Source organism: Zootermopsis nevadensis, unplaced genomic scaffold (genome assembly GCF_977971745.1).
Source record: "Zootermopsis nevadensis isolate Lab colony 2312 unplaced genomic scaffold, Znev_1.0 Znev_ptg000012l, whole genome shotgun sequence".
NCBI lineage: Eukaryota > Metazoa > Arthropoda > Insecta > Blattodea > Termopsidae > Zootermopsis > Zootermopsis nevadensis.
Window position 1 is genome coordinate 10439413 of NW_028259144.1, and position 27684 is coordinate 10467096.

Genomic DNA, 27684 nt, shown 5'->3' on the forward strand with positions numbered 1-27684 from the left:
AGATATATAAAAGAGTAAAATTTTATGTGAAATACTTCAAAACATATCACTTGAAAGACCTAGGAAATGGAAAGATAACATTAAAATGGATGTTACGGAACTAGTTTGTGGTGACGGGAGGTTGTTGGAACTGACTGAGGGTCGTATCGCGTGATACATATTTGGTATCAGCGGTGATGAACTTCTGGGTTCTGCTATAGTAGAGAACACTAAATTTGTTAAAATAAGTAGGACACTGGAGTTTCACGAACCTCCGCGTTCTTCGGTTCGATCCACAGCTACAGGGTAGGAGCAATCTCTCTCCCCCCCCTCCCGCACAAATTCATCGTCATGTTCGCAATTTGATTATCGTCGCCTGCATTTTTTTATACTTTGTTCCCGGTAGATGTGGAGTATGAAATAGCATGTAGAAAGCAACTTTAACGTCGATCCCGTATAAGACAGAGACATATGCTTTCAGCACAACGTGCGTCATAATGCGTCATATGCAATTCTTCATACATCAGCGATTTATCGAAATTTACATAAATCTGTTGTACCGTAGTTAATCCGTACCGATGCTACAAATGCGGGTTTGCATAAATTATCCTACCAAGTATTCCTTTATGTATATAGATGCACTGCCAACAAATGTTTATGATAAAATGTGTAGATAATAAAGTCAGTCTCTTGCATTTAACTAACTCCATTATGAACTCGGTGCCTGAACACTGACAATTCCAACGCCGGACAATGAACACAATTACGGAACGTAAATATCCCATTAAGTGAGATTACAGTTTTGAGATGAAGTCATCTTGGATGCTGCACCTTGTAGTCTGGTAAAAGTTTACCGATGTTACAGAGGTCCTATCTGCATACATCGTCAAGGCCATTATGGCCCTGATGATGGAGGGGGGAAGAACATCTGAAACGCCGGTAGATTGCTATCAAACTGCACGGCGTAACATTCCAGAAGACTGATATCTTTGCCTCCCTTTTTTTTTTTTTTTTAACTCGATATGCATGGCATCCTCCCATTTCATTATAGATCTTCGAAGTGGTGGTGGTATCAACAGGATCTCACCAAAATCCTGTATGCATTTTAGAACACCCCAAGATGGCATACATGCCCGGTCCATGGTAACCACCAAGATTTCTATTCCTATTGGGCGATTTGTACGTACCACGAAATCCATTCCATGTTATGTCCTTCACTTAGCTGAGAAATATAGTAAATTTCCGTAACATACAACGATTTTCTGTGAATTACTGTGAGATCTGAGTCTGAATAACAAGATGGAGGATCAATCCTTGCCATCCGTCCGATGCTGATTATTAAATACTGGCAAATTTGTATCTGCCTTACATATCTGAATACTGTCTTCTGTTTAATCGTCCAGAGGAAGCATAATTTCTTATATCAGCGTAAACAAACCACGAGACATATCTTATGACTTCAAATAAAATGCCATAAAACGATTGTCAGCAATGTATTTCCTTCTTCCAAATATCCTCATTATAGAATGTAGGTCTTTAATATTTCATGTCGAATTTCAACATATGCAATATGCAAATGTAGCCACTCAGTGAGACATTTGCTTTTAAAAATGTAGAGTAACTATTTTACTGCCATCATGTGGACTGACTCCTGTCGCCCAGGTTGATGAATGTCATGTGTCCCCAGAAACAGTTGCTACATATTGACCATTTAGAGACAGCCACGTACTTCGAACGCTAAACAAATCGGCAAAAAACTTGATTGACGTACTCAGTGTTGATTAATGACAAATACTCTATGTATTATACAGAATACAAGATTTTAGCAGCTTTGAGTTGCATTAAAATTTACTCACAGACTGATAGGCTACACAGTCTCATTTTACTGACGGTGAACATTTTCATAAATTTTAGGGGGGTTCGTCTTTATTCATTCTGTATTATATACGAGGCGCGTCCACAAAGTAGGTTTCCCACTCGTCCCACAGCTAGCAAACCTTATATTGCGCGAAGCGACTGTGCGTACGTGATAGAGCAATGACGTAGCATGGCGCATGCACTAACGGTACTTCCCGCGTTCTCATAATAGCATCGTTGCAGCTGTTGAAGATGGAGGTTCTTATTCCAGCTCCCGCCGACTGTGAAGTGCGGTCAGTGATAAAGTTTTTGAATGCACAGAGCATAGCGCCGATAGAAAATTCATCGTCAGCTGTGCCGGGTCTATGGGCCTAATGTCATGAGCAAGCAGATGGTGCGTCGCTGGTGCAGACAATTTTCAGCAGGCCATTCAGAACAAGCGGCGCGGGATGCTTAGTGCCGGTATTGTCTTCCTGCACGATAACGCTAGGCCGCACACGGCTCGACGGACAGCAAGTCTCCTACAGGAGTTCAGCTGGGAGGTGTTTAATCATTGATCCTACAGCCCGGACCTCGCTCCCAGTGATTTCCATCTTTTCCTACACCTCAAGAAATTCCTGTCCGGTCAGCGTCAGCGTTTTGAGAATGACAGAGAGGCGGAGATGGTTGTCACACAGTGGTTCCAATCCCAGGCGGCAGACTTCTACGACACAGGTATTCAAAAGTTGGTCCCACGGTATGACAAATGTCTCAATTCCGGTGGCGAATATGTTGAAAAATAGCTGGACACTTGCTGTATCTGTTGCAATAAATATTTCCATGAAATTGTGTTTTGTTTCTGTAAACGGCCCCAGGGAAACTTTCTTTGTGGACGAACCTCGTATAATTTAGATTTTAGTATACTGTCAGATGTGTTTCCAGTTTCCAGTCTGCGTTCTGTTTCTCCATTTTGTGTTCTAATTAAGGTTACTCCCAACAGCGATATAACAAATATGTCTGTAATGCCTGTACTTCTACCATTTTTTCTCGTATCACGTGTTTCTTTTGGAAAACATACACTCGATTTGCATAACGATTTGTGTAACTTTAGAAGAGTACTTCTTTACATTATTATTATCCACTCAATCCATTAAACCATTTAAAATATTATATTATTTTCCGGTAATCAATATGTTCCATGGAGCACAGTTCTAATGTCATTGACGGTTACACAGTGGATACTTTGTTTAAAAATGAGGTGGATTTATTTATCACTGCTACAAATGACTATTTTCTGGTCTAGTCTCTGTCGATTCATGAATCACAGTTCTGGTTATCTCGGTAAAAATGTTCTTCTCACGGCGGCCGGTAATCGTTCACTCCTCCCATGGTAACACACAGCGAGTAGGTAGGGATTCGAAGAAGATGGTTGTGTTTTATCTGAAGGTAATGCCCACGCATTCATCAGGAAAAATCGAGAAAAACCACAAGAAACTCTAGTAAGAAACAAGTAACTTAATCTTACCGAGATCCGAAACAGATGCCTTCCGGTTTACCGCTATAAATCAGTGTTACTTGATAATCGCTGTAATTAGTAGATCTAAGCGTGGGTTGAACCAAAGCGACAAGTTACGGACTGAATGATTCGGTATGATCCGAGGGCTTTCTCTTTTGAATCGCGTCTGATCTTTTTGGGGGCACACAAACCGTCTTGTACAGTGATAACAGGATTAAAGTTCTTAGTCACCTATATATATATATATATATATATATATATATATATATATATATTAAATCTTGTTCGTCTAATCACAATAAATTCTTTTTAAATATTAAAATATTACAATAATTAACATTTAAAATATTTAAAATATTAAATGATGTTCTTTATCGAAATATTCGAATATTTCGACAAAGAACATCATTTAATATATACTTATTACATTACAATATGACGCAACTTTACCATCTTATCACCTATATCTAGTTTAAATGTATAGAATATGTGTGCGTACACCTACATAAAGCGTAAACTTCATGTCGTGGTGCTTGGACACAGGGACAACATAAACAAATCGTACGCCAGCAGTTCCCAGACTTGGAATCGCGGGCAGTTGGGTGTTTTGAAGTCTGTGTTGCTGTGCTAACTGTCTGATTATAGTATACATACATTTAAAAGAAAAAAACAATATTAAATTACAAACGTACGTGCACAGTTTAATATAAATATTACTTCGTAGAAGTTATTTACAGTTATTTCTTTAAACATTAGTCATGATGTATTTTTAAGTATTTTCTTTTTGGAGTATAAGACGTTTTATTCGTATCAAGAGAATCTGAGATTAAAATATTTAGGGGCTAACGCTTAGGCACGGGTTAAGAACTTCGCAGTGTGATTGTGCATACACGTAGGTCACGGTGCAATCTGTGATGCTACAGTTTGATGCGACTTGTGCAAGAAGCTTTCAGTTATCTTGGCTCAGGGGAACGTCTGGCGTTAAAGATATTTGTAGAGGTGGGTTTGCTTCTGGTTCATGAACGGAATGCTAATTCAATAGAGAAACTAGCGATGTCAGCATTGGTCCTATACGTGTCGGGATCTTGAACTGGCTCCAGAAAACGTACAAAGTAAGACGTTGTCAGCCTGCTTGTTAAGAATATTCTTATATTACTCAGTAATAAAATGGTTTGGTGAACCAATGCGTGGGTCATGGTCTCTCGAACTCAATGACAGTGAGGTTGAATCATACAAGAGGCAAATATATATGTCTGCATTATCCTGTGCTGTCTTTGTAGGTACAGACCTCGCGTACAGTCAACCCTCGCAAGATCTGATACTATTTAATACCAAGTTTCAGGAAACCTTAATCTTGCAACAACAAAAAATCCAGAAAAACCAAAGTTGAATGTAAGCTACAGCGCCTATTACTTAGTATTTGTTGACGTTGCAAAACATGTTATTCAGTACTTAATAGACTATTTTAAAACCGTTAAACAGGTCAGATTTGTATCTTATATGCGTCATGTTTGTGTTTGATTAAATATATTTATTTTGTACAGTCTATACACAGATTCTCTTCACCAGCCGTCAGACGCACGTTACTCTACACAACATCTCTTGATAAATATAACGTCTGACTACAATAAGCAACTTACCATGAAAATGGAAAGCTACAAACAGAACTACGGATCATTATAATGTATTGCATCAAATATCTAATAGTTTTTAAAATATTTTAAAATGATAAAAACCTGAAGACGACGGTATTACCCGTCGAAACATGTCGTTTTAATAAAAGCGCTAAAAAATATAATGTAAAATCGTATTTACGATTAAGAGCGCTAATATAATATTTTACACAATAAAATGTTTTAATATTATATAATTTTTACAACACCAATAAAATTCAAACGTTTGTGTATAGACTGTACAAAATAAATATATTTAGGTCAGATTTATTTTATATTGTTCTCCCTACAGTATTCGTCTATCTTCAGATCATTTTCTCAGTCACATTATTTGTTAAAACTTTTGTATAAACTTAAATTTACAATAAAAGCAATAACAATGATGTAATTATTAATGTAAATAAAGTTATAAAATTACACATGTATATTTTTAAATTTGATCCATATATTTATTTTATGCACTTCATGTTGTCACGTTTTTGGGTCTGGTAAAAATGTGATATCGCAAGGCATCTGCTGAATGCTTTATAGAATTATGTGCTTTTGTTTATTATAATATAGTTTGTGTGTTCTCCGATATCACTAACTCTGTAGTAGATCCTTGTAATTTTTCTTTCAGTATGATGGTGCATTTACAACATTTCGGAGGGTCCATCCATACCAATGCACGTAAGAACTCGAGAACGGCTCATCGATTTCCATGAAGTTTAATATTGTGATGCTTTCCCAGTATCTGTCGAAACATTACAATTTTAGTCGAAATCGGTCAACAATAAAGTGCACCTTGCATTACTTACATTGATTTTTGTGCAATAATAATCGGTTAGGGGAATCTCTATTCGGGGGATTCCCGCGTCTGGAGTTAAGAAACCAGCCACCCAACCATGTGGAGGATTCCTCCGCGACGACGCTACCACGCAGTTAGACAGGCGCCAAGCAATTCATCCACACACACGTCATTGAATCTAGGAGCGTCTGACGTCACTGGTACCAATCACGGTCAAAAGTGAAATTCCGGCGAACGCGCTACAATTGTTAAACCATGCGTACATTTCCCGAATTGTTCTGTTATTACTTTGCCTTCGCCTTCGCCATTTAAGCCTTAATCATGTTAATGCGCAAAGTATAAATACGTGTTGTATTTGGTTGTTTTAACATATTAAATAATTTTATTATTTTATTAGGCATGTTTTTCTTTGTAAGGAAAGCCGTGCTGTTGGAATTATAGTGTACGTTCATGTGCGTAACTCCATTTCCGTGTATCTGAAAAAGAGCGCAGTGAAGGCTTTCAAGTCATGGACCTGCGGGTTATGTAGGTCACACGAATTTACAGTGTCCGTCTTCATTAACTCCATGCAAAATGTTTTCCGGAAGCTGACTCTAGGAATAGGGGAGAACAAAGGTCGTCCTCGGCAGCGTGAGAAACAAGTATTTCCAGATATTGAGAAAACCGGAAGATTCGTATCAAGGTTGCGTGGAAATGAATCAGAATACTTTGTCATTTTTGACTCTGAGGGTGGGGCAGTGACCAAGTGTGTCCCAGAACTGATCAGAGATGGAATAACTGCACTTTCAGAGCGTTAAGAAACAATGGGAATATTAATGAGTACTTTTATTTCTTAGTTTGTTTAGCCTACATTTGCTATCTGCTTGAATTATATACCTTCGAATTGTAGAACGGTTAAGAATGATGCGGAATGAAATGATTATGGAATATTTTAAGGTAAAGTCCTTAAACTAGAAATGGCCTAATACCACACTTACATCAAATAAGTTCTGTCAACCGTCCACGTTTCCCCAGTGTCGAATTTTGATCTTAATGTTGAGTTCGGTTAATATACTGAATTGTCTTTCGGGCACAGCCCACGTAATCGAACCAGAAACTTTTACGTGCTCGTGTATGAAACAGGCCAATCTCCAAACGAACTGATTACACTTACTAGCCGTTGTCGTCACTGAGCTGAGAACATGAACTCTGATCTAATAACATTCACGACACAATAAAAACGCGCTGTTCCAAGGAATACGCTTCACAGATTCGCGAAATACATGCCACCCAGCATTTCCTATTCGTGGAAAATGTTCTGGTGAAGTGTTATTTTGTTAGCAGTTTGAGTACCACCAACGAGAATTTAAGTTTTCTGGGTTTTAATTTAAAATATGGATAATACTTAGATATATACACACACACACACATATACATACGAGGTGCGATCGGAAAGTTTCCAGACTGCGCCTATAAAAACCCGTACACTTATCTCAGGTATTAAATTCATCCATCACCCTCGAAGTAGTTTCCCTGGGAGTGAACACAACGATCCCAGCGCCGCTGCCAAGCCTGGAAGCATCCCTGGAAATCTTTCTTTGTCAGCCTGTCAAGCACCATCTGCGATTCTGCCTGAATCTCTTCTATCGTCTCAAATCTCCTTCCCTTTAGCAGAATTTTCATCTTTGGGAAGAGGAAAAAGTCACACGGAGCTAAATCCGGCGAATAAGGAGGGTGCGGGATGACGGCCATGGTGTTTGAGGCCAAAAACTGCCGAACTTTGAGGGCGGTGTGCGCTGGCGCGTTGTCATAATACGTCGCATGTGGAGTTCTTCCTTTAGAATCAGCTGACAGGTCCCATAGCCTATCCCAACAATGTCGCACAAGTCGTTGATGGTACGACGTCGATCTTCGTGAATGGCCTGCCGAATCTTCGTAACATTTTCGGGCGTTGTGCTCGAAGATGGTCGTCCAGAACGCTCGTCATCATCGACAGAGGTTCGGCCATTTTTAAAACGTGAATGCCACACAAAAGTTTGTGCACGACCCATTGCCGACTCCCCAAATGCTTGCTTTAGCATTTCGTAGGTTTTCGTAAGCGGTTTGGCGAGTCTTTGGCAAAATTTGATTTGTTCATGAAAATCCGCCATTCCGAAATCGCAGGATTGTCGGTGTAATGCACTACCAAAACGCCCGTAACTAAGAAACAAATGTTATTTCGATGATGCCGGCTGGCACACTGATTCACTATGACTGTAGGCCGCACCCCCTAAAGGCAGAAGCTCGTACTACATCCGGTTCGCCCTCTATTGACACAGCCTTGAAACTTTCCGATCGCACCACGTATGTATGTATGTATATATATATATATATATATATATATATATATATATAAAACATGATTTTTATAATTTTTCGGGGTCATTCTTAATGTGAAATGGAACTGAAGAGATGTTTTAAGCCTGTAAGTGTAAGTATGTCCATATATTTCAAAATATTCTTAGGTTATTTCTTTAGGGAAAACGTCCCGTTCTTTCCAGTGTGTTAAGAACTGCTAATACTTATTTAAAGCATCCGCAATGTTGAACGGTCTACAGAAATCAACTAATAAATTGATTGATTGACTGGTGTGTCACTTCATGCAGATTTCTCAGATTACGTAGCGTCGAAATTGTGGATGCTGTGAATGACTCGATCCATTTAAAAGCAAAACTCCATCAGTGTTTGTCTGAACGAACTAGGAAACAAACAATTATATGTGTGTCATAACATACAGAAATCAATAAGTTCCTCAAAGTCTTAACGAAACATTTTTCGATATGACGATTGCATGTAGGCCTAAGTATCGGTTTCTTAGCGTCAGTCACATTTCCGATTCCCACCGCCATTTTTCTTCAACCTTCCTCTGTCCTTCCACTGCTGTCTCCTTTTGCTGCCTCTACTCTGCTATCATCCATCTAACTCTCGGTCTATCCCCCATCGGTGACATCTCCAGCACCAATTTCAATAGTTTGTTGTCCGCCATTCTCCCGAAGTGTTCCTAAAACATTATTTTGTTTTGGAACCTTTCAAAACGGAATTTTGGAAACCCATTGTTTATAACATGGCTATGGAGTTTTGCCTTTGATACTATTAATAATCATCTCTAAAAACTTATAGTAAAACATTAAATACAGAAAGAGCTTCTGCCCCTGTTCAGGGAATGGCTTTACCCTTAATTAACTTTGAAAACAACAGATTTTGTAATTCCATGAAGTCCGTTATCTCTGTAGTATTGTTATGTTGGAAACAACAGATTTGTGTATGAAAAAATTAATATGAGAATTAATGAATTATTCAAAAAAAACATCAAACAATATTTGTTTTGATTTGCTTTGATTTGCTTTGATGATACATACTCGCAGAGTACACATTTGCACTCTTGTTTAATCCGGCTCTTATTAAAACTGGTCGGTCGCGATTAATCCTTAAAATTAATTACTGTGTATACAACTGGCTGAAGTGAACTCAGTGGATATCCAATATACACAAACGTGTATCAGTTATAGTTATGTCCAATACAATATAGACAAGTTACTATAGGGTTGTATACTTAAAATATGGTTTCGATTTTGATATATTCTCTGTTCGTATCTCTCGTTATTACCCGGTTCCATGAATTGGTTTTATAAACGCAAGCCAAGAAATGAAGTCAATGACATTTTTAGTTTAAAAAAATAATAAGAAAGTCACATAATCACCTTTTTAATGCATCTAGTCCAACGGTTCACATATTTCTCAATTCCGTCATAATAAAGTGTTTAGGCACATGCTTGGTCTTACACTATTCTTGCACTATTTTCTTTTATCTCGTTTATTTCCGATCCTGTTGCAGGATCCTCTGTTCTTCGGTTGATCAGGACTCGAGGGTCGGTGTCTTTAATAACCTCAAAGCTGACACAGTCATTTTGTGCACCATCAGTAACAACTTCCCGCCATTTTGTGAGTGCAGTCACCAACGCACTCGACTGCTATTCCGTAAATTTTACTTCTTCCGACTAACCACAACAACTGAATCACAGATCGTTGTTATATTTTGGCGGATTCTAACAATGGAGCGACCATGTTAAACGTCACAGTATGTGACATTTGCGGTTCTCATGCCAGTAAAGACATCGACTGTGCTCTTATGGTTTACGAGACCGTGCAGACTTGTAAGGAGATTTTAAACTTTCCTCCGAAAATATAGTAACCACGCACAAGACCATGACTTAAAAATCCAGAATAGTCATAAACTTGCAACAATATTATCACTACTCAAGGCAATGAACATTAATTAGGTTCAAATAAGTTAATATTCATATTATTAGCATGCAATATATTTTTCAGTGCAGCCAACGTCACTTCCTGAGTGAACTTGGCTTTCTTTCATAAATTTCATGTAACCGCATTTGTTTTTTATTTCTTTTTACATCATAAGCCATATCCAGAGATTTAGTTATATTGACTATTTATACAATGGATTGATGTTGTAATAATATTGATGACTTAAATTTAATTATATTTGTGTGCTTTGTAACAAAGTGTACGGCATTATAACACTATAATATTACGACTGTGCAAGTTAAAATATGCTGAGTGACACGATGATAATAGTACGTATTATCTTTAGGTCATTAGCTAAAATAATACAACAGCGAGAATTATAGGGGCTTGTAAAATACAACATAGACTGAAAAGATATAAAATATACCTGAATACTAAAAGAAAATAGGTGGTAGATTGGTTTCTGACGATATATACTGCAAACTTTCACAAGATACTAGTTCAACTCGCTGATTCACGTCACGACATGACACTTTCTGCCGCAGAAAACTTTCTTGATCCTCTGAATGGGTCTCAAGATACTAGGTTAGAAGCAGACCAAAACCCTAAATTCATTCTTCATTTCAGCTACAAGACAAAGAAAACGATCTCGAAACTTCAAACAAGATACGTGACGCGTTTGCTGCAGACTGCCGTTTGGAGGCCACTATATGAGGAACCACTGATTCGCTGAAGTAAAATAAATTCCACTGGCACATCTTTGGAACTGTTATTCCGTGACAAAAATAAATTGATGTTTAAGCACGACGCCATTAAGGACATTTGGGGCAACGTAGGCAAAGCTCCACGCATTTTTAAGATGTGAATGGTCAACTACAGAGTTCCATCAGAATTACGCCAGGCTGGAAGAACGCCAATGCATTAGCTTCATGAGGCAATGATAGAATGCATTACCCGGTCTTGTAGATGGCGCCTGGAGCACAGAAAGTTATTGCGCCTGCCGAGAGTCGAACGCTGGTCGTCAAGCCTAAATACAGTCACTTACTGAGTGAGAAGAATGTGACTGAGCGGTTAGGACTTCAATGGATTAAGTAACAACAAATGCGGTAAAAGAACGATGCTCACATTTGTGTGATAAGTACTGCAGTCTTATAAATAATACCTGTAACCCTGTTATAAGTCAAAACCTACCGGTTCCGTGGTTTGTATATACTCGTTTTGTAAGCTGAAATGTTGTGTGCTGGCGTACACACAAAAAAATCAATATTTCTTAATAGCTTTCACACGGTGTACTACCGGCCTGAATCTGATTTATGTGCTACTTATTTGATAAAAGAAATAGATGTCAGACCGAAAGAAACCCGCACAAAAACAGCAGAAAATTAAATGCAGATTCAAAAACTACAAGACTTAAAACTTGGTCTTTATTTATACAGCCTGATACTAAAACGAAATGTATTTTGTCTTATTCTGCATTTGAAGAAGTAGGCATTATCGCCTCTTCCGGTTTCACTTCGTTTCTTTCGTTGGCTTTCCCAAATCTCCTCACTCTACGCGCTACATTGTAATGCATTTCCTCGCAACTTTTCGCCATTCGTTCGCTACACGTGTTTTATTTTTTTCCTGTAATCTTCAATTATTTCATTTACACGTTCTTATTCCTTCATAGGAAATATTATCCAAGTTGGAGCAACTTTTACCTTACGTATAAACTTTGTGACTAAAGCCTGTTTGTTTTAATTCGTGCTCAGTTGTCACTGCCATATAAAAGTATGGTGTAGCAATAACTTTGTAGAATTTTAATTGTACATTATCTTCTTGTTTGCATTTTAATTTCCATTAATGGCTACGAGCATGGTTTAGTAGGGGCCTGTGCATTTTTATTTGTAGTCCAATAAAATAACAGGTCACACACGACTCAAATTAAAAAAAATATGTTACTTTTTCCTCAATATGGCTATGAATTACTATTTTCGATCTTATGCAATATCTTCCTAATAATTCCATCAACTTAGTTTATTTACTTGCTTATGTAACAAATTTGTCAGTAGCTCAGAATATAAGGCAATCTGATATAGCGTTTTCGCTGATATTTTGAATTTAATTAGACCTAATTTGCAATTTATTAACGTATCAACATCTCAATAATGGTATCGCAAACAGGAAACCGGGGTATGAAGTTTCATAACGACAAGCCCTTACAGGGAAGAGGACTTTGACGCAAACAGATTAATAGGTTTTTCTAGACAGACTCAATATTCTGATAGCAACAGACAAACTCACAGTCAGTTCTGTTAAACGTACTGGTCCTGGTCATTATAGGTTTATATTATGCACATTGTGCAAATGCCAGATGGGAAACAATTCTGTAATTGTGTAATTAACCGTGCTTGGGAATATCGTGTTCGCAATGATTAGCAATAGACATTCAGCACTTCCGCCTGACAGCAGAAGAGAAACACAACTGTTGGTATTGTGTCCTGTGGTAGAGTTTAATTATAGGTATGCAGTTTAAACTTCCAACAATTACATTGTGCAGACGTAATATAGAATAGATTACACATTGTGGCTACGCTGATAAAGTTTCACCATGAGAAGGCGGAGAAATATACTACAGAATGTTTGTTGTTCACTGGAGTGAAAACATGAAAGCCAGAGTTATCCACGAAACTGTCAGTTATCTATAAACGCAATATAATATACCAGAAATTAACGAAACGGTTTTGGGCGTTTTCACAGTTATACTTGTTTTGTAACCACGTACGTGATTCAAGAATAAAAGGTTTAACATAGAGAAAAATACAGGCCTACAGCATTCGTTAAAAACAAGAATACAAAAACCTACAACGAGGTTTATTGCATGTGTATGAAAGCTTGTCTACACCAGGAAAGGCAAACTCAGAGTATATCATAAGAGTCGACTGGAAAAGAGGCGGTTTGTCGGTTGGCTGCCATATTGGCGGGGAAAATCATAACCGCCCATAATTTAAAATTCTAAGCGCAAGCTTAAAAAACTTTTAAATTTCATCTTTTTCCAGGACATACAAATGCGTATTTCCCATTTATACTTCTTTCAAATGAAATATAAAGCAGCGAAGTACAAGTAGTTTGACATTCACTGAAAACTGACATTTATTAAATTTGGGACTATTTTATCACAGATGCTGTGCAGTTCGAGAACTTAGTCTGGCATCAAATGTCGAAACGTTGCGCGTTGTTTGCGTGACTAAAAAGTAAAGTAAAGTTTGTCCCACTATACGCCATGTAGACGTTTAGGGTGAGTGGAGGTATAGCTCCTCTCTTCCTTGACCTCGGCACTAGATGGGGGTGAGTGGTCAGCATCACGCCCCGGCCGGCTTTACCCCCGGGAAAGGACCCCGGTACCCATTGTAGAGGAGGCTGGGTGGGCCCCAGAGCCGGTCTGGACGCAGAGGCTAGAGGAAAAATCCTCTGCCCCCGTCGGGGATCGAACCCCAGTCGTCCAGCCCGTAGCTAGTCACTATCCTGACTGAGCTATCCCGGCTCATGTTGTTTGCGTGACTGGCCTAAGAAAATTCCGTAGATTGACGTTGCTTTAGATCGGGATACTCAGAATATTCGGCGCTGAGAAAGAGGAAGTAACAGAAGGATGAATATATTTACTTAATAGGGGAGTTCTAGAATCTGAACACAGATTATTATTAGTGCCGTAAATCAGAAACGATGATATAAATGACTGACGGTCGGACAGGCACAAGTAGCTACTATTTCTTCATTTTATGAACATTTTTTTACAATTGACTAGGTAAGACAAGAGTGCGTTTTATTCACCCAAAATTGTCCTTTACTCTCTGCTAAGTAAATGGTCGCATCTTGACCGTCTCTCCGCCTGCTTATTTCCAAAATTACGCAAGAACTAATTCATTGATTCTGAACATGTCCGGACTGTGACCAAGCAGAAATTATATGGATACTCTAAGTTCTTCTGCAGATAATGAAATATGACTTCTCTATTTACCTTGGAATGTTCTTTCTTCATTTTAGAGGATTCAAAAGTTTTAGGCATGCTAATGTTATAATTTTAAAATAAATAAAATATCTTGAATATATTTTATGCTTAACTTGACCATCTCAAGATTAATAACCATGTTATCGTAAAAGTCCATTGCTGCATCAAATGTAGGAAAGTATCGCGCTCATAGAACGAAGTTACTGACACAGTTACAACGAAATTATATTGAATATGAAATTATGTCGAGTCTGAATGCAGGAAACAGTTCGAATACCAACTTAATGAATTTACATTCCTCTATAAGGAATCACGAATTAAAATCTATGTAGAACTACAATCATTTGACTTGCTTCTTCTTTCCTTCATCTTATCTCCACAGATAAGCGACTCGGTCTACGTCGGTGTCAATATTCTGTTAGCATCGTCTCGACTTTCTTCTTATAAATCTTCTGCTGTATTTTTAAGATCCTATTCCTTTTTCAGCCACATGTCTTCACCCTCTCTACAATAAGGTCTTCCTGTCCCCTCCTGTCGCTTCAACTTTGTTAGTGATCTAAGTTGAAGATTTCTGTCTTCTGGGTTGTTGCGCTGTATAGTCTGGTCGATGTTAACTAACGTTTCAGAGGTCATACTGCCTCCGTCATCAGGGCGATGAAGATTTCTGTCTTCTGGGTTGTTGCGCTGTATAGTCTGGTCGATGTTAACTAACGTTTCAGAGGTCATACTGCCTCCGTCATCAGGGCGATGAAGATTTCCGTCTTCTGGGTTGTTGCGCTGTATAGTCTGGTCGATGTTAACTAACGTTTCAGAGGTCATACTGCCTCCGTCATCAGGGCGATGAAGATTTCTGTCTTCTGGGTTGTTGCGCTGTATAGTCTGGTCGATGTTAACTAACGTTTCAGAGGTCATACTGCCTCCGTCATCAGGGCGATGAAGATTTCTGTCTTCTGGGTTGTTGCGCTGTATAGTCTGGTCGATGTTAACTAACGTTTCAGAGGTCATACTGCCTCCGTCATCAGGGCGATGAAGATTTCTGTCTTCTGGGTTGTTGCGCTGTATAGTCTGGTCGATGTTAACTAACGTTTCAGAGGTCATACTGCCTCCGTCATCAGGGCGATGAAGATTTCTGTCTTCTGGGTTGTTGCGCTGTATAGTCTGGTCGATGTTAACTAACGTTTCAGAGGTCATACTGCCTCCGTCATCAGGGCGATGAAGATTTCTGTCTTCTGGGTTGTTGCGCTGTATAGTCTGGTCGATGTTAACTAACGTTTCAGAGGTCATACTGCCTCCGTCATCAGGGCGATGAAGATTTCTGTCTTCTGGGTTGTTGCGCTGTGTAGTCTGGTCGATGTTTACCAACGTTTCAGAGGTCATACTGCCTCCGTCATCAGGGCGATGAAGATTTCTGTCTTCTGGGTTGTTGCGCTGTATAGTCTGGTCGATGTTAACTAACGTTTCAGAGGTCATACTGCCTCCGTCATCAGGGCGATGAAGATTTCCGTCTTCTGGGTTGTTGCGCTGCGTAGTCTGGTCGATGTTTACCAACGTTTCAGAGGTCATACTGCCTCCGTCATCAGGGCGATGAAGATTTCTTTCTTCTGGGTTCTTGCGCTATGTAGTCTGGTCGATGTTAACTAACGTTTCAGAGGTCATACTGCCTCCGTCATCGCCCTGATGATGGATGCAGTATGACCTCTGAAACGTTGGTAAACATCTACCAGTCTATACAGCGGTAGAACCCAGAAGATAGAAATCTTCATACTCACCGCTGTGAAAACCTCAAAACTTACATTGTTCTAAGTTCTTACAAATTTCACAATTTGTTTCAGTATTCTTGTTCTACATGTTCATGGAACTTGGCGTTTAACTCTGAGGGAAGAATAGAGAATAACAGTACTCGAGAAGAACGCACTGAGAACATTAACAGGACCCATGAAAAAGGAAGCAAGAGGTTTGAGGTTACTATGAGGAGAGTCGATAATTTAATCAAATATGTGGTCGGAGGGGAGGGAAGCAAAAAAGGAAGAATAAGGAATTAACGTAACAGCTAGCTGAACCCTCCAAGGTATTATACAGCTCCTGAGAACCAGGAAAAAGATGATATTAGAATGGATCTAGCAAATAGATTCTAAATATGCGAACTGAATTGGGCTGACTCTGCGTAGGGCCCACTTGAGGGCATTTATAAAACTGATAAGGAACGTTAACAGTTCTCAAACGCAAAGAATGTTTCAGTCAGATACACACGAGTTAACTAACAAAAAAGATTTAGCACTAGAAGCTTAAAGATTTTAAAGTATCTAAACTACGAAGGTCATGAAATATTCATGACAATCTGTTGGCAATACAGATACAGTAAAATGTACGCTTTCTAACAAAACAACAATAAAAAACCTTTTTAAAACAAGGAATATAATTATTGTTAAACGTATGTAGCCTTCTGCATGTTTCGCCAGGGTAAAGCGGTTGGGAGTAAGATTACCACTTATATTCAAGTAGTGCCGAGGTTAAGAATGCAAGAAATTTTTCCACCACTACCCATACGTCTGCATTGCGTGGTGTTTACTTCAGAACCAAGGATGTCTTTAGTTTACCCAATGCGTGGTTCCACTGTGTGAATAAATAACTGTGCCTCAGTGAGCATCTCTTATCCGTGAGGTAAATGGTAACGTACTCTGTCATACGATCACTTGACCTTTGACAAAATGAGTTTTTTAATGTAAATGGAAATATGTGGACGTAGCGCTATCACGACTGACAGTTTCATGAAAGAATAAATTTAAGGCAGGCATAACAGTATGTGGAACGTCTCGCATAAATACACAAGGGTAATGTTATGTTGTGGGAGCGTGTAACCACATACTGTAGCGGTCTGAATTATTTGATTTATATTTTTCTTAAAGAAAATGCGTGGAATATCTGAAGGGAACAGATCGCTTGAAAGATCTAGACTTAGATGGCTGTTAATTTCTTGAGGTAAAATCTCGGCCATAAAATTAGTTATTTTTCTTCTTTAGTGAAATATACATACAATTTATTGAAACTCTCTGTGTAAAATAATATTTCTTGCTAGTTCAATAGAACAAATTTTGTAAATTAAACAAATTTCTTATTCTACTAATAAGTATTTATTCAAAATATGGCGATTTTATAGTAGAATAGAATGCATCTCCATTAACTAGTGAAATATTTACCATGATCCATTTAAAAAAGCAACACTGAATTGTAAAAAAGAAACCAATATTTTAAGTTAGAAGGGCATCCATTTACTATTAAGTTAAAAATTATTTGTGACAAAATATATATTAGGATTGTAATACACACCAACTTCTGAATTCTCAAATTTCTTCTGCTCATCTATCGATCCAGCTGTGAATAATGAAGTTGTTATACCCACAATCGATAATGGCTGGGTTGATGCTCTAATTGGATCATAAAATCTTATTTTGAACGGGAGACACGTGACAAATAACCTTCCCATGCTTCACATCAGCATCCTGCTTTACCAACTTCAGCGCACACGCGATCCATCATTTCAAAATGTAACGAGAGTTGAAACGTGTTGTTTTTGATTTTTCATAACTCAACGGGCATGGTGTTCATTTATTGTGGCTTCAAATCTATTCTTATACATTTAAATCTGCTATTGTAAAGCTAATCACTATATAGATTAATCATACAAGAATAAGAAATAATTAGGCTTATCTAAAAGTACTTTAAATAAAAGTAGTAGTAATTAGCTCTAAGGGTTATATGAAGGGCCAATGCACTGTAGGATGATCAGATTTTTGATAAAGTCATAAGATTTAAATTTCAGCTTCAGGTTAAACAAGGGTTACATTGGATCTACAAGGAAACAAATAAAATTTTAACTACAGCTTCAGCGTCGATTCTCAATAAGAAGTTTGGTCGAAATGCGTTCCACACTTCTGAGATGAAACAAGCGGACGGACATCACCATCTGCATAGTCCGTGTTAATCTTACACAACTCATGGAAAGACAACACATTAACAATAGGTTCAGGAAAAATGCTTTACAAATTAATAGTTATACAAACTTTTTGTCTACAACTATGTCCGTTCAAATAATATACTATACCTCCACGCATTCACAGCTCTAGGTAGGACGTAACCTGTGGGGTAGGTCGGTGATATTAAGAAAGTTAAGATGTTATACAGAATACCGAATCAGAAGCAGAAATAGTTTTTAGATCAGAATATGGAATTCTATGAGCGTATACAGTCAAGTACACTTAATGAGTTACGAATTGTCTCGGATTTGAAATCGGTGATAAAATATATATACCATGAAATCTGTCAGACCTAAGAAGTTAAAACTTATATCAGATTTTGAATATGTAAACATTTTTAGGAGTGGGATTTGAGGTTTTGACGACGATGAGGCTGTCTTCAGGGTTTTTGCTGCTTATAAGTCATCGTCATAATGATGGAAGCAGAAACAACCTCTGAAACGTCGGTAAACGTCTACCAGACTAGAGGTCAAAACAATCCAAAAGACAGTTATCTTCATTTTCAGGAGTATTAGGAGCAAATTATTTAATTTAAATTATTAATAGGAAAAGTTTAAGAGTGAAAGATATCGATATAACATTACTTGAAGATGACTGTGTTCTCGGTTGTTGCGCAGTATAGACTGGTAGGAATCTGCTGACGTTTCAGAGGTGTCTATAGTACCTCTGAACTGACCATCGTCATACTCACCGCAGTAATAATCTATAATCTCATGTCAGTTTTTATGTTTACTAAAGTTTTCTACTTGAAATAAAGTGCCGTAAAATACTTTTAGAAGTTTAAGACAGGGTAAATATAATACGTATTTGCTAGGGTATAACCATGGGTAAAAACAAGGTTTGTTTTGAAGGGTTTATTCCTTCAGGATAAAATTTGTGGAAGTAGAAATTAAGTGGCTCTCAGTCACAAAGAGACGGTTCAATAACCTAAGAAAGTAAATTAACTTGTTCCCTTTAATCCCCACTTCAAACAAGTTTGCTTCAATGTACTAATATCCGAAGTGGAAGCAGATGTAAGATGAAGAAAGCTTCTTCAATACACTCTCATCAGTTTGATGACAAAGCAGTAATTATATATATATATATAGTTTTGCGGAGGTTGGGAGGTTTCTAAGTCCTCTGGAGTGAACGTACCTACTAACCGCATTGTGGCAGTAGTTTCTTGAGCCAAACGGTGCGACATTGATCCTTTACAGTTTCATCGAACAGAGACACAATCATTTCTCGCTGAAGGGGTGCGTGGCTCTTAGAAACGCAAGCGAGGAGACCATCAAGTGGGTTATTAATGTGGTCATTTCCTTTTCTAGTTCGTGAGCTTCACAAAGGCGCAGGACTGATTTCTCCGTCAAGACATTCATAACTACTCTGGTTCCTGTTCTTAGCCTATCAAGCGATACTGAAGTCACAAGTGTAAAACTGACCACCCACGTGACTGCTGAAGTTAATATGAGCAGAATTTTACTTTCAATCCCTCCACCCTATACACCTCCCCTGATCCTTGGGCAAGGGGATTATTCATTCACCGTTCATTTTACGTATATTTTATTACTTTCCTTTTGTAGTAATCCTTGGATTTTGCAACTCATTTTACGACGCTGTCTTAACTACTATAGACAGTACCTATGTGAGAATAATTAAATTATGCGTTGAAATGGCTGCTGAAGGAAGAGGTATAAACTTATTTTAAGGTCTCTAAGCAAATTTGTATGAATATACTGAGGAGAACAAGGAAAAACTCGGGCACTACAGCCAACACCCGCGACGCGAATGAAACAATTCCCTAAATATGAAACATGACTACTAACCACTCAACCGAGAATTTGAATATACGAAAAAAATTCATGACGTATTTAAAAAAATTAAGGTGCAGTGGTAACATTATGTATCGGCTGCTTAAACTTTAAGTAACTCTATATATTGTGTTGGCGGAGTGTATTTATGGAATTTTGTATTATTCTAAGAATAAATAAATACTATTATTTTCAACAGTATTAACCAATTAATCTTTGTAATGGAGAGGCACTGTGCGTTGTATGAGGAGGAAAATTAATGTTTAAACATTAATTAGATGAGCTTCGGACTTCAAAGGGCCAAGAAATTACGAGCCCAAGTACTGTAAGGTTCCAACTGGGTACCGGTCAATACTATAACTAAACTATCTTAAATGAAGCCCTTCCCAGTGCTGGGTCAGGTCGAGGTATGTTAATGTGTCTGGTTAAGTAAGTCTAAATATGATGATTATTATTTGCGTGAAAGCATTATTGACATGAAGAATCAAACAGATAAAATTTCACAGGCTTACAAATTCGTATTAGAAATACGTGAAGCTAAAAATATTATACATTAATAAAATGAATCCAGAATTCTCAACAAAGTTACGATGTGTCTGTAGGATCCATTTACAGCTTAAAAATGTAGCGACTATAAATTAAAATGAGAATAGTTATGGAAGCAGTTCTAACATGTCTAAATACTATCTATGATGGCATCTTCTTGGAGGGAATTACTTTACGTTGTAAACGCTTTTACCATACATGAGGTATGTTTAAAGAGACACATGTCTTTACCAGTGAGTTATTGTGTTTATTTAATTGAATTTTTTTTCCCGATTATTTCCAAAATATTAAATATTAAGGTATTAAAGACAACAATTTTATTTCCACTTCTGAAACCTCGGTAAACGTCTACCAGACTACACGGAGCTAACATCTCAGAAAACATTCATCTTCTATTCCTCGCTTGAGGAACTGAAATCCCACCAATTTTAAAAGCTATTTTGGATGGATGTTAACAGAAGAAGATCGTAAATTCCAGATGTCAGAAAAAGGACTTCTCAGGAACAGATTTTGAACTAAGACAGTCGAGATAAATGAGGTTGGAAAAAGTTACTACGCGACGAGAAACTTCTTTGTTTATAAACGAAAACTTGTAAAGACAGGGGATTGAAAAAAGAGGTTAGTGTATGTAGTTTTGTTAGTGAAACTAAATATATACAACAGAAATTTTGAGGGTAAACCAACTGAGAGCTCCCATTAGGACGAATGTTGAAGATGAGAAAATAATGGTAAAAAAGTTATACAAGAAATAGGTGGAATTATTTCAGGAGCGTGTCAAAAGGTGGCCTTCGGTACTATCAATGTTAAACTTTATGGTTTCGCAGCCTACTTTTAAATTCTACTTCTCAGTACTCTACAGTATAAAACACATGTACGTATCTAGCATATCGGTCAAACAGTTCCGGTCAGTATCAGAACACGTGATCCAGCAAAGAATCGGACCGGAAACGAGACTATTAAAATACTTGAGAGTAATGTGAGAACACTGTTGAGAATATGTGGAGATATATCAGCCAATTCTATGGTAGTGTTGAGTTTGCCTTGGAGGATTGTATTTCGGAAGATGGTTGATCTAAGAGTCATTCCAAAGCTATTTGGATGTACATTACTCAGGATTCTGTCCATAATTCGACACAAAGAGGCCTTCGACCGAAGGACTGAACACTAGTTACCCAAAATTATGTCTTATGACAGCGTTCAAGAAACTGAGTTGAAAATTTCTGTTTCAGGATGGGCGTGGAAGGCAGCGGCTGCAGGAGATGAATGCAAACCTTCCCTACCTGCAGACAGCACAGAAAGGTTTCGTGAAAACGGATTTCTTTCGCCTTGTGAAGTTTGGAAAAATCTGGATAATTATTTGAGTAAACAAACTACAGACACATATACTACGAAAATATTTATGTATACAATATGTATATTGAATCCCAGTCACTCCTCCCATCCTACCTTGTTACAAAGGCCTAAAATGGAAAGAAATTTTGGCCTATAAATCGTCATTTGCTTGTATATGTAAGTAAGCAATATTGACTAAATTAACTATCAATTAGTAAATGCTCCTGTTGTCAACTCTTTTAACTTACACACTTGCTTTGGAATGATAACTCAGTTATCTTTATTGATGTTACTAATTGTGTGGTGAATGTTGTAAGCCCCAGGTTAAAAGGTGTATGTGAAAAAGTCCCATGTAATGAGAACTCAGTAGCTCAGAGAAGTACACGTAGATTATATCAGTTAGGTTTACATGTGTAAATCAAGGAGGAGAAACATTCGAATAGCAATTGTCTGCGTTCGTATGTCTTGCGTAGTGAGTTGTGTTATTCCACGGTCTATGTTCAAAATTTGTGCATTAGCTGTGTAATTTTTGCTATTCGTCAGCTATTAAGAGGCCTTCGGCCACCACTTTTGCTGTTGAGATTATCCGAACTATAGTATATCAAGTATATCTTCTGAATTGAATTGTTGACGTTGGACTGAGGTAATACAGAAGACCTGTCTGTTGTCAATCCTGACAACAATTGTTCGGATCCATAATTATTTAACGATAAGATCGCATGGAAAGAAGAATGGAACTCTACACACCAAAGTAAGGATATCTAGGAGCTACGTAGTCGTCATCAAAATCTATCAGTCAGTGAGTAAGGCCCTTTTTTTGGTCCGTTCCGGTTCATTCTTCTAGAATTATCTTTAAAGGTGTACATACGAAATGCGTATATGGCAACTCGCTGAACTTCGTTGTAATTAATCGATACACTTTATAGGATATACCAAAAGTTCAAGTGAAATAATTAAAATTATTATGATTAAGCCAAAATTAATATTTGCATTATTTTCTTTGGATATCACCAATTGCAGGCTAAGAATGAGATATATAGAATTTTAACACTATTTTGACCCTACATGTAGTTTGTGTGTGACGATATCAAAGAAAAGTCTCTTGACACTTCAAGTAAATAACTGCTACAACGTTATGTAATATTAATTTATAAGTCACAAGAAAATATAAGATTTGAATAATTTCCGGCAATAGTCTTTTAGGGCGATCAGCCGTGAGATAACAAAGTTCAAATCCAATGTTTCGGACGTTATATCTGGGTTTATCACCATCCCGCCCTGATAATGGAGGCAGAGGCAGTCTCCGAAACGTTAAATTTTAATTCAATTTTTACACACTATTAGCCCGAAAAGATTTAATTCTCATGGAAACACCATATAGAACTATCTTTCAGCTAAAATATCTAAACATATAAATACAATTTATACGTCGTCAATAATTTAAATTCAGAGACTTTCCTTTTCGATTTTGATTAGATTATGAGAGTTAAAGTTAAAAACTATCAGAAATATTAGCACCACTGCTGACAACTTACAAGTTAGAGGACACGTGGAAAGTTGTTGATACGTCTTCCACATTCCTACGAAACCCATGAAAGAGGTTCTGAAGTGGAGAAGATTCACTCACTGAGTTGACACCATCAAACCTGAAATTTCGAAACACATATTTATTTTATTATATTTCACATTAGAGTTCTTAAATGCCGGAATTTTATTCGTCGAGTGATATAAATAATAACATAATTCATTCTGTGATAAATTGTTTCAAGGAGAGTTTACCACAAATGTTTATCAATCGGTAATTGGTCTGGTTTACTTCTTTGTTATGAGTCTTATTTACATGAAAATAAACCATTTTTATAAATTACAAAATATGGGTTACTTAGAGCAACGCGTAATTTCGGCTTCGGGGATAAACGGCATTGCCATCTTCAAGGTGAATGTCTGAGGGGGGTGGATTAGACAGCTGCTGTGGTGCACTGACAGTGGGAATTGAGTGGGACGCAATACATCAATCATTCCAGCAAATATTCGACTCGATATATCCCTGAAAGCAATTTATCCATTATAAATCCAGCCTTGAAAACCAAGGACAAGAATTACTCAGATAAAGTTTCAGCTTAACAGAGAATTGCTGAAATCTTCATGTTTCGGTAGAGTCCAGCTTTAATACACGTTACTATTTGTATGTAGAGAAATTTAATCTTCATTTCAAAATAAAAGTTTCTAGGCTTAGAAGTGAAGTTTGAATGCTGTGTATATGAATTATTGTGTTTGAATCTATCAGTCAATGTCACCCTGTAAAAGAAGACGTATAATAAGCGCCCATGTTACTCTAAATTTTCTTTATTAATCCCAAATTATAATCTCTTGCTCATTATTCACCCCTCGTCGTTTCTTTTCAGATAGAACGAAACAAGGATTTTCAATTCGACACATAGAGACAAACATGAGCCCCTTCAAGCCATGATTATTAAAGCAGCAAGAAACTGTAAACTGACATGGCTTAATAAATGCCTTTGTGTGTCGCTGAAATCGTCTTTTGTTCTTTACTGAGAAGTGAGGGAAGTTGAACACTGGATTCTAATACGGTATTATTTAAACTTTACCTAAATAATCTTTCCCTATGTAAATTTGTTGTGTCAGCAGTGAACACAATCACAACTGTTCTGTGCAGATCAGAGGTAGACACTCATTAGATTCGTCTATCATGTGAATGTGAATACAATACATCTCGCAGAGTGGGAAGTTGGGAGTGGATTCCGCCATACCTGTCAAAATGGAAACATGAAACTAGTGCATATTCTTGGGAATTTTTCTCTCTATTAATTTAAAACATTAAAAACAAGCAACATTTAGGAAGTTGGATTGATATCAGCTCTTTATGATGGATCCAACTGAGTAGGTTTTATGGTTTAATCTGATGACGGAAAAGAGTCAGCTTCCCAAACATCGCGTGCTTCTATTCTTTTTTAAATTAACAGGAGAAAAAAAAAATATCTAAGAATATGCATCACTTTAATGACACATATTCTTTACAAATTTTGAAATATATACTTAAAATCATTCTCACCACTGTGGTATAGTTGATTATAAATTGAATTTTGATATTTATGAAGAACATAAAATGTCTCAATTCGCTTTATCATGGCGATATTTTAAATTATGACTCTCCACATTTCCCTCCCCAGCTTCCCTTTTCTCGAGTGAGCTATAAGCAAATGCTCATCACCTGACTTGTATATGATTATGCAGTAACAAATGTACGTAATGCCCCTTTCACATGCTATGAAAATTTCTTCCACACGCCAAGAGAGTAATATAAAATGACCATAATCGCATATTTTCATATGGCTCCATTGCTATCTCTGACCAGATCAGATAATTCTGTAACAAGCTTCGACGAAGAAAGTGAAGTCTAATTTCAATACATTGAATGGGAACGTGCAAATAATAGAATCTCTTACATGGAAAGAGAAATAACACAAACGCAACATTAAAAATTTTGTAAAGATTATTACGGTTTTCACATATTTGATAAATTAGCTATTTATTTAAATTTCATTTGCTTTACTTATATCTAATTTGTCTTTTGTTATTTCAGCAATATAAAGCCTTTATTGTAGACAAAGTTAAGATGCCCTGTGTTTTTATAAATTTATTTAAGAAATGTTTTCCTTTATATATTTATAGAATATGTAAAAATAAATATGCAAAAAATTTATCCAATAATTTTAGTACAAAAATATTATTTTCAGTTATTCCACGCATACTTTGCGTAAACATTTTATTTATGTTAGAAAATTATGAAAGACTATTGCAACTTAGTATTTTATATTCAGCTACACGGTTATGAGTAGTCGGTGCTAAAGTAAAGAGATGGAAGTCCATAAATTACAAACCATAAATGTTTTCTGCTCTAAAGCCTGCAGTTCTTGTTACTTTTAATTCAGCAGAACTACGACTTTGGGAGTAAGTTTATGAGTAAATTGTACAATTATATATCTATAAATTTTTGGGTAAAATCAATGTCTGATTTACAACTTTTCGAAAATTTCTTTCAGTTACCCGAACATTTATGACTTGCACATTTTACCCTGTCTCCAGCGATATATATATATATATATATATATATATATATATATATATATACAAACTGTTTGTTAATTTAAATGTTACAGAACTAAAATTTAGTTTTTTTTCTAGACTAAGATTATTACAGTTGACAAACTAGAATCTACGCAATACGTTATTACAGAAATTCAATAAATATCTAATACAATCTCTGTTATTTTTCAATAAAGCCAGTTTGAATCCTACGCTTAAGTAAGCATATATCATACTCGTATTGTAACTCCAAAGACATTCATTCACAAACCGAATACTCATGAACTAGTGTTCTAGAATTCAGGGTAGCAATGGACGCATTGTGTAATTCTTGCTTCTAATTGTAACAGTCATGTATCAATTAAACACTGATTATAACATTGAATGGTATGTGTATCTTGTATGTAATCTATATGATTATGACGTTGTAAAATAAAATAAAAGCTCAAGGCAAAAGCTTTTTGTTATCTCAAAATAAAATCCCAATATTTACTTTCAGCTGAATGTAGTCATCACTTCCACATCCTATTTATCTTACATAACAAAGCAGTGATATTATCCCAACTTACATGTAGATCTCCAAAGTGGTTTGATGATTTTAGATAATTTTTTTACGTAGTTCTCATTTTGAATTAAATTACCTGCTGATTTTATTCGTCTCCAAGATAATCTCACATATTCTTCGTTGTTTCCCAAATCTTAGTTTATTCAATAAATAAAACATATTATACAGATGATCCATTACAGGCTATCTGGGGCGTTTCGTTCAAGATAAATAGAGATTCATACATTCTTCCACAAACTACAACCAATATCCTTTAATTTAAAGCTTCAAATTGAATGCAATAAATGAATGTTTACATCCGGCATCCGTTCAGCAGAAAAGAAGTGAGGATGAATATCAGAATAAAATTAATGTGCGTTTTACTTTGTTTCTCATGATAATGAGTACTTGATGGTATTCAGGGGACAGAAGTATGAACCTGATACTTAAGACGTGCCGTAAATAAAGCCTTACGATGCCATAATAAGAGGCTTTATGGAAATGAAAGCGCTTATTGAGGCTTCACTTAAAAGCCTAACTTCCAGGCAAACAACAGGCTATAAACACGATTAAACGGTACATAAATAACAATACTTTAAGGGTGGTATAACATAGTAATGTTGCTTAAGTTCGTTAAGCTTCATTAACATAAGATTTGATGTAACGGACGGTATTAAAGTGTAACAAGAACAAAAACTTCTAGGGCCTCTTAAAATAGGAGTCGATGTATTTTCCAAAAGCATTCGTTGAGATTGTGCATTCTGTTCTTCATGTTACGTTCAGTTTTTGCAGATTATATCGAATGCTGAGCAGCTAATTACACTACAGATAGGCTACTAAACCGACTGAGTTATCGCTTTTCTCAAAATATGCCTCATATGAAACAACATAAAACAATTTTGAACTGTGAATTAGGTGAAGGTTATAAACTTTACATTATGTAGGAATCAAAATTTTAGATGATATTTTTAAACTTCGTACTTAAGATTTGAATATATTGAAAAATAGGGAGTGTGTTTATTCGATAAAACCTAACCTACCTGTAAAATGAGACAAGCCGAAGATCGAGAATGTGATAATGTGCTGCTTGGTCAGAGCTATCAAGTAAGCGGTGACAGATGACAGCGGCGCATTAATTGACTGATTATTACCAGGAGAACGCCGAAGGACTAGAAAATCCTTTTCATCTGCCATGTTTTTCACGTCTAAATTTTGTTAGGATCTCTACAATAGGGAACCAGCATCTAAGCTAAGACACTGCCTTGATA

The 27684-nt window shown here is 36.8% G+C and overlaps 1 protein-coding gene and 1 long non-coding RNA gene across 2 annotated transcripts in view; one reads left to right on the top strand and one right to left on the bottom strand.

The window, feature by feature from the left end:
• sNPF-R (short neuropeptide F receptor) overlaps positions 1-26331 on the top strand; it is a 145816-nt gene extending 119485 nt beyond the window's left edge. The window contains exon 2 of the mRNA XM_087347886.1: positions 21663-26331. The gene's annotated coding sequence lies outside the window, so the exon portion shown is untranslated. The remainder of the gene's footprint in view (positions 1-21662) is intronic.
• Positions 1-27684, bottom strand: part of LOC110827666 (uncharacterized) — a 163838-nt gene that overhangs the window by 130778 nt on the left and 5376 nt on the right. The window contains exon 2 of the long non-coding RNA XR_002542443.1: positions 23301-23411. This is a non-coding gene — a long non-coding RNA (uncharacterized LOC110827666). The remainder of the gene's footprint in view (positions 1-23300; positions 23412-27684) is intronic.